General features: G+C 36.9%; 1 long non-coding RNA gene across 2 annotated transcripts; it reads right to left on the reverse strand.

The window, feature by feature from the left end:
* Positions 1-991: 991 nt before the first annotated feature.
* On the reverse strand, positions 992-5,399 carry LOC120677292. 2 transcript variants are annotated; one of them, XR_005676250.1, is made up of 3 exons: positions 5,351-5,399; positions 1,616-3,776; positions 992-1,465 (listed from the first exon to the last, which is right to left on the reverse strand). It is a non-coding gene; the product is annotated as an uncharacterized LOC120677292 (long non-coding RNA). The 2 variants fall into 2 exon arrangements; XR_005676249.1 differs by lacking the exon at positions 5,351-5,399 and having other exon boundaries at positions 1,616-3,794.
* Between the last annotated feature and the right edge of the window lie 2,190 nt (positions 5,400-7,589).

The following is a 7,589-nucleotide window of genomic DNA, read 5'->3' on the forward strand; positions in this document are numbered from 1 at the left end:
CATCTCTTTTCTTTTGCTCTTTGATTTTTTTTAGTTCCCCTAGTTCTTCCCTATCATTATGAATTTATTTATTAGCGGTTGACGGTTTTGGGTTGCATCATCATCACGACAACAAAAAATTAACTTTGGGTGTCCACTGTCCACATCATTTTAAGATTTGAGTTTTGATGCCCGGAGTGCGTCTCCATCCAATCCTTTTGCTTTGTCACGAGTGTATGTGTTGTGTACTATTTGTCCACAGTTAAGAGTGAGTCATACTCAATGTATACATGTATTTATCTTTATATAAAATTATTTATCTTTGTGTAACTAATTGTTTCCCAACATCAAATTATTTGTTCGCTTTGTAGATTAAATTGTTCCGTAATGTTGACTCATTTGTTCGTGATATTCGTTTCTCATTATTTATCCTATACAATCAAAATGTTCGTGATGTGTAATATTGTTCGTAGTACATTATTATTTGTTCATTACATTTAGTTTTTTGTTCGTAAAAATATTTTTTTTCGTGTTGCTAAATTATTTGTTCCCAGGATGTGAAATTAATTATTTAGTATTAAAAAATTTGTTTAAAAAATATCGTGAAAATATAGGCAATGTAGTCTTGTTTTGAAGATTTTGTCACAAGAAAGATAATGGTGCAGTCCAAATTTAATATGGACGCTTGGTTTAATAGTTATAGCTTTTTTAATTTTGGATTTGCATGTATATGGATGACATCATCATATTGTCACTTCTGCAAGCATACATAGATTTAACTACTAACATGGATCCAGACAGTCACCGCATGTATATTTTCGGATCTGTCTACTTAGAATTCAGGTGTTTCGGAAGCATATGACACCCGGGCATTGGAAATGGACAAAACACCCGAAAAAGGAGCTCAGGATGATTCGTGTGTTTTAAAGGTGCCTAGCACCCGAATTTCCTAACCATCAGATTTTAATCAGATGGCTCTAATCAACAAAAAAATAATTGAAACACAATCTGTGGGGAAAACATCATATTCTGAATTTGGTTCATCAGTTAAAAATAGCCATATTACAGTCAGATCAGAAAATGGAATCTGACTGAACTTGTGCGTGTACTCTGCATCTCTAGGTTCAAAGCTGATAATAAGCTAACAAAGTTTCATAGGTTGTTGATCAGAAGCTAACAAAATTTCATAGGTTCACACACGAGAAACTCTGGAACCAAATAGATTCATCAGATTGTATTTGCCACTTCACACCACTTGAAACAAAAAAAAGAGTGCTTAGTGGCTGCAGAGCTGAAAATATCTTCAGATGTCCAGCCTCCTGACCATAGTCTGAGCACAGTTCTTGATTTGCAGGGTCGGAGGTTGGCATTCACAACAGTTGCAAAAATAATTTTATCTTTTCCGACGTCGTAGACACATCCACGCTCCTGTTCGACAGTAGGCAGCAGCATATAGACAAAGTTGCATCCATTATCAAGAGCATACCTGTGCATATATGAAAACAAAAAGAACAGAACAAACATGAAAAATAAAATTGCAAATGAAAAAGTAGGCTACATGATCATGTTTTATATGAGACAAAGGACAAAAGATTGAAGCACTGAAAGAAGCAACTGATGATAAAAAAGAAAAGACCTGCACATAGCCACTGTTGGAACACCACATGCTTCTTTAACTGTGCGAGTCACTATCATCACTCTGTTCGTGAGTTGCCATAGGGGAGCACAAGCCAGTCTGGACACCAATTTGGATGCCAATAATGTGAAAAACAGAAACATAAGTTGATTGATCCTGCAACTGGAAATTCACAGCAGTACAAAAACGAGAATGCCTTTCAGAGGCATCTATTCAAACAAATCAAATATAAAAGGATGTTCCAGATTCATAAAATATGCAGTCAATCATAGCTCAACACATAATCAGAATATAAGAATATCATGGAATGCACTAGGCTTACAATTAATCAAATGAGCCACATACTCAATAATCAATTTCAAACAATAATAGAAAATTTCAGATGTAATGAATATACTCAGATCTAGTAAAATATTCAGATTATCCATCATTACACTAGAAAGAAAAAGAAGTATATCGAATTGATTCTGGATTCATAAGAAAAGGAATGTACGGAGCCTTCTCAGCTGTAAGTAGAAGCGAAATATTATCTAATAAAGAAAATGATGGCAACTGGCATAAATAAGAGGAAGCCTTTTTTCGGCAGCAAGTAGAAATGAAATCTTAATCTTGAAATAAAAAAATGTTTAGATTCTATGCCATGTCAAATTACAGATAGCTTGGGTCCAAATTGAAATCCTAAAATACAAATGACAAATTTGCAAAATGTCAAATATTCAGATTTTTTTATAGTCTGTCAAACAACAGATAGTTTGGGTAATGAGTGAAACCCCACAAATGCATATAGCAAATAGGCATATACAAATATAGTCAACTGTTACATGTACATTGTGTACAAATTACACTGTCATGGCACTGTAATTATAGAGCAAATGCATAGTAAGTAATAACACTATGAATAATCAAGGAGCTATAACATAAGAGGTCAACTGAATTTCAAACTATATCTTTGAGAAAAACATATAGTTCATCTACTTCCTATCTAATGAAGAATACAACCTTGAGGAGAAGCATGTACCTTGACATGTGTAATACATTTAAATAAATAAATAACAGAAATGACATGGAATGGACAACTAGTAATTAATATAACATGTAGCAGAAGAAAGTAAGAAACATCATTCGTTGAATATACCTAATATACCTACGAAGTGGTAAATCATTCCTAGGAAGTCTGTAAGTATAGATTTCCCATTTCAAAAAAAATTAGAGTAATAAAAATTTAAACTTTTTCTAGATGTAGTCAAATAGATAAACACATGAAGCCAGATAGGTAGGTAAAAATAGAAGAATAGGTGATTATGACAAAGGAATAATACTCGCTGATGACAATTAATTAACCTAGAAATTACATGGAACAACACACTGTCAAATACACTAGTGCAAACTGTCAAATCTCATTAATAGAAATTGTGAGTGAGAAAATGACACATTGATTAGGAAAATGAAATTCAAAGGCAAACATGGATGCATATTATTCAGATAATGAGATGCATATAGTACCTACATATGATTCAGTAGATAAAAATTCAGGTTGTTTATGCTATATGTGTGCAAAATGACAGAATATATAGAACAATCTATTTATTCTATTAGAGATCAAAACTCTGAAAATTGATGGCACAGTGACCCTACTGCAAGGTTCACATGTTACTTAATGACAATTATATTATGCAGAATTTACATTGAATAGTGTACTGTCAAAATAATTAGTACCTACTGTAAATAAACAGCTAGGTGTGAAGAAAAGGCATTAGAATATAATTAGTAGTTTACACTTCACATAGAGAGCGACCAACACAGGATGGCTAAAAAGATTGATAACAATAGCTGAGATCCAAATCCAACAAGGATGGCTAAAAGAAGACATATACAATGAATAGATTAATAGGTACTGTAATGGTTGCAAACAAGACAATTTCCACTCAATTATAAGTTATTTACATACAGATTGGAAAACATATTGATTAATAAAAATGACACCTTGCTTATATAAGAATTACAGTAAGATGGTTACTGTAACTACAACAACTATGAAGTATGAACTGTAAGTGCAGAACTACAAGGGAAAAGGTACATATATAGCTAACTTGGATTTCAGCTTACAAAGAATTTGGTCGAAAACTGCAAGCGGCATAGAGATGCCAATGGTAATCCAACCCTGAACCAAGTTATAAACTAAATGCATAGTTCTCAAGGCGGTAAGGCGGACGCCTAGCAAGGTGGGGCGGCTGGACGCCTAGGCGAGCAAGGCGGGCGCCTAGGCGAGCAAGGCGCAAATCGGTGGATGGCGCATGGACGCCTAGGCGTCGCCTAGGCGACGCCTTGAGAACTATGACTAAATGAGAACAAGTATTGGAGCTAGACTCACAATGGTATATTGCTGCGAGTTTTTGTTGATATCCTTATAGGTGTGGGTGTCATCAATAATATAGAATCAGAGCAAAATGGTGGTAACCAACTGCAAAGGAAGAAGGCTACCCAGCTGATAGGAACTTGCAACAATACTAGAAAGAAATATGCATTAAGACGACCATAACATATGTGTTGCCCATAATCTAATTTGGATAACCTCAAAATGCAAAGTAAATAATACCATTTCATCTATTAGCACAACTAAAATGGATTTGTCATACTAACGTGTTGTACCAAGCAAGTCAGGCCAGACGAACTAAATCAAAAGGCAAAGTACTTAGCATTTCAAAATCTCTTAGGGTTCACATATGTTAAATTTGTTGGACACCCAGTTTATAGTAACAAAACATGTAAAGTTTCTTCCTTATTTTGTCCACACAACGAAAATCATAATATGGCTCAAAGAATAGAAGATGTTAATAAAGAAATATAATATCCATTTAGCCTGTAAAGTGCATTATGATTAATTTGGGACTTCAATCATGAGATCTAAGAAATAATTTACACTCTTCTAACATGTTAGTGCTATGTGTACACTTAACGCAAACTGCTAGGTAGAAATAACACTCATTCAGACTGTACAAGGTCAAATAAAAGAGCTTGTATGCAAAAACAAATTGAAGAAAGAAATTCACAGGCAACTTATGTCAAATTATCAACCCATACTGCAAAATGAATGACTTTCCCATGAAGTTTGCATTGGCATCTAGGGGGAGCACGAGAAGCAACAAAGTTTACACAAACTGGGCCCTAAGGTTTCGGATCCAACTGCGATCCAAGTGGATGAACATATGTATTCTAGACCAGGAAGATGTATAGCAAAAGAAAATCAGAACAAATCGATTCGAATTCAGAAATTTAACTGAATAGACATTGACGACCATGATTAAGAGAGCAGCTCACCAGATTCAAATGCGAACCAATACAACACAGAATCAAAATGAAGAGGGACCCTCTTTATTGATCTATCAATCTGATGGCTGGATAAAATCGAAGAACTCCAGAGAGGTCATAATGAGAGAGAGAGAGAGAAGGGGGGGGGGGCGGGGGGAATCGAAGAACCCTAATCAGTCAGAAACAAATCAAATAAAATCAGATGTGCTCTAGTATCAACCAACAAATTGAAATAAAAGAACCCAAATCCACAAGCAAAAAAACAAAAAGGAAATTAGAGATGAAAGTGAAAATGGAAGAACTCACGAACGCCCGTAAAATCTAAATAAATCAGATGCGCACTAATCAGGCCAACAAATTCGCAGCCAAAATTTTCAAATCAGCAAGCAAAAACAACAAGGAATCAAAGGGTAAATGAGACCTCACCTGCCTTCTCTTTCTCTCGATGGTGGGAAGAGAAGAAATGAAAATCCAGAACACGAAATGCGGAAATGGTGACAGAACGAGAGGGGCAGGGGCTTGTGCGTAAGGATGGATTCGGATGTTTATTCGAATGTCAGATTTTTGTTATTTTTGTTCGATTATGGACAAATAAAATATAGAATTTACTATGTAAATTCATAGCTTTGTATTTAACATTGATCTTGTAAAGATTTATAAAAACTAAACCTCAAATTTATCATATATATTCTCAAATAATAGATATAAAAATTCGAATACGGATCGGATACGGATTCGAATCTTTTTTCACCTTTTTAATTGTAGGGAGCAAATAATACATAAAAAAATCTATACAAAATTTCATTCTTATGTGTAATAATATGCTTGATAATATAAAAAAAGATTAACATAAAATTTTAAACATATCTATTTTAAAATATTAAATTTGTTCTAAGAATTCGGATGTCTAGATCCATCCTTACTCGTGCGGTTGTGCCTGGAAGGTGGAAGGACAGATGGGACCCACACACCGTCCCAAATACAAAAAAAAGAATGTTGAATGGCCAAAGATAATCGAACGGATAAAAGGGATAGAACCGGACCATCTGACGGTTACAAAATCGAGTGCTGGATCGGGCAGAAACACCCGAGCGTTGTATATCTTTCTCCATATTTTCATTATTGGGCTGAGTCCATCTAAAATTGTTTTATGTTCAGGTGATGATTTACTATTTCATCGCCTGAAGCGATGCTTATCCGCTCCCGGACTCAATGCGCAGCAGCCGTGCACCGTGCTATACAAGACAAAAGAAAAGAAACCAGAAGGCCGCGGCCTCTGTCTAGCGGAATGGGCCGCTGCTAGCCTGCTACTAATAAAAGCTACGCTGGGCCAGTTGGGCTTTTAGCCTCTTCTGTGGTGGGTAACCACGGTGCTTCCGATTTCAAATCTTGCAGGTTTGCATTTGGTTGGTCGTGTCCTCATGCAAAATCTCAGCCAAAGAGGAAATGCATGTAGGGGGCATGGCAGCTGCCAATTAATAATTGATAGATACTTCAATAAGTGCCCACCGTCATATCAGCTACCACTTCGTTCATAGTAGTATTATCCTACAGCCAATTACTAACGACAATTTTTAACTAGTCCACAGGATTTGCATCAGATTTTTTTTTTTGCGAAATCATTCACTCTGTTCGGCAGCTCCAGCAGTCTCCAGCCCAACAGTGTTTTTCTCTCACACCGCTCCAGCACCAGCTTCCAGCCACCAGCCAGCCAACAGTATTTTTTTTCTCATACCACTCCAGCCACCAGCTCCAGCGAACAGAGTGATTAGAAGTTTCTACCAACAAGTGTGGTAAGTACCTGTTCTGTGGGGCCACAAACACTTGCAGCGCAGGACCCACCACACGTCAATATGCAATCATCGCCCACGTCTCCACCATGCATGGAGGTGCAAAACAAGCCAAGAAACGAAGCAGCTCTCCACATCAAACTAAATGTCGGTTTAAAAGGACTAAAGTTTAGTGCTAAATTTTAGCATATATTAGCACTCGCGTGCTCCTACTAAACCTTTTGAGCCGATTTTATTTAAAATTTAGTCCATCTCATTAGCATTTCTATTATTTGGATGAAGTAGTGCTAAAGTTTAGCACTCTCATGTGTGTGTGTGTATATCCATTAAAATTTGGATCCAAACGGAGTTTAAACTAACACACGATCGATCGCCGCCATGATGATGATGATGATTACCTCGACGGTATGGCGAGAGATTTCTCGCAACGAACTCCAAACGTGTGGGGTGTCGGAGAGCCAAATGTCCCGTCGCCGAAACAGTGCGGTGTGGAGGTGGATCTTTTGATCATGATCAGGCTAGGTAGCTAACTGAACTGCCGAGCTAGGCCACTCCACACTCATGCTGCCGCTGGCTTCGCCGCCAAGCAGCGGGAGAATAAGGAATGGGAGCCCGTCCTCCACTGGATGGACGCGAGTGAGCCTTGGCTTCCACCCTAAACAAGCCTCTTTTCTTCCTGTACCAACCGCCATTACTGCTGCTCGTCCAACTATGGGAACTCACAGGTTCTCTTCTCTTCCTACAAATGCTGGTTTTGGTACATGTTCAGATTCATTTATATCATTTTAATTGATGCGTAATTAAAAATCATGATATGCGCATTCAATTTTGGGGCTTTCGGATTAATGTCAAGTCGTCTGACATATATATGAGGC

This window comes from Panicum virgatum, chromosome 6N (genome assembly GCF_016808335.1).
Source record: "Panicum virgatum strain AP13 chromosome 6N, P.virgatum_v5, whole genome shotgun sequence".
Taxonomy (NCBI): Eukaryota; Viridiplantae; Streptophyta; class Magnoliopsida; order Poales; family Poaceae; genus Panicum; species Panicum virgatum.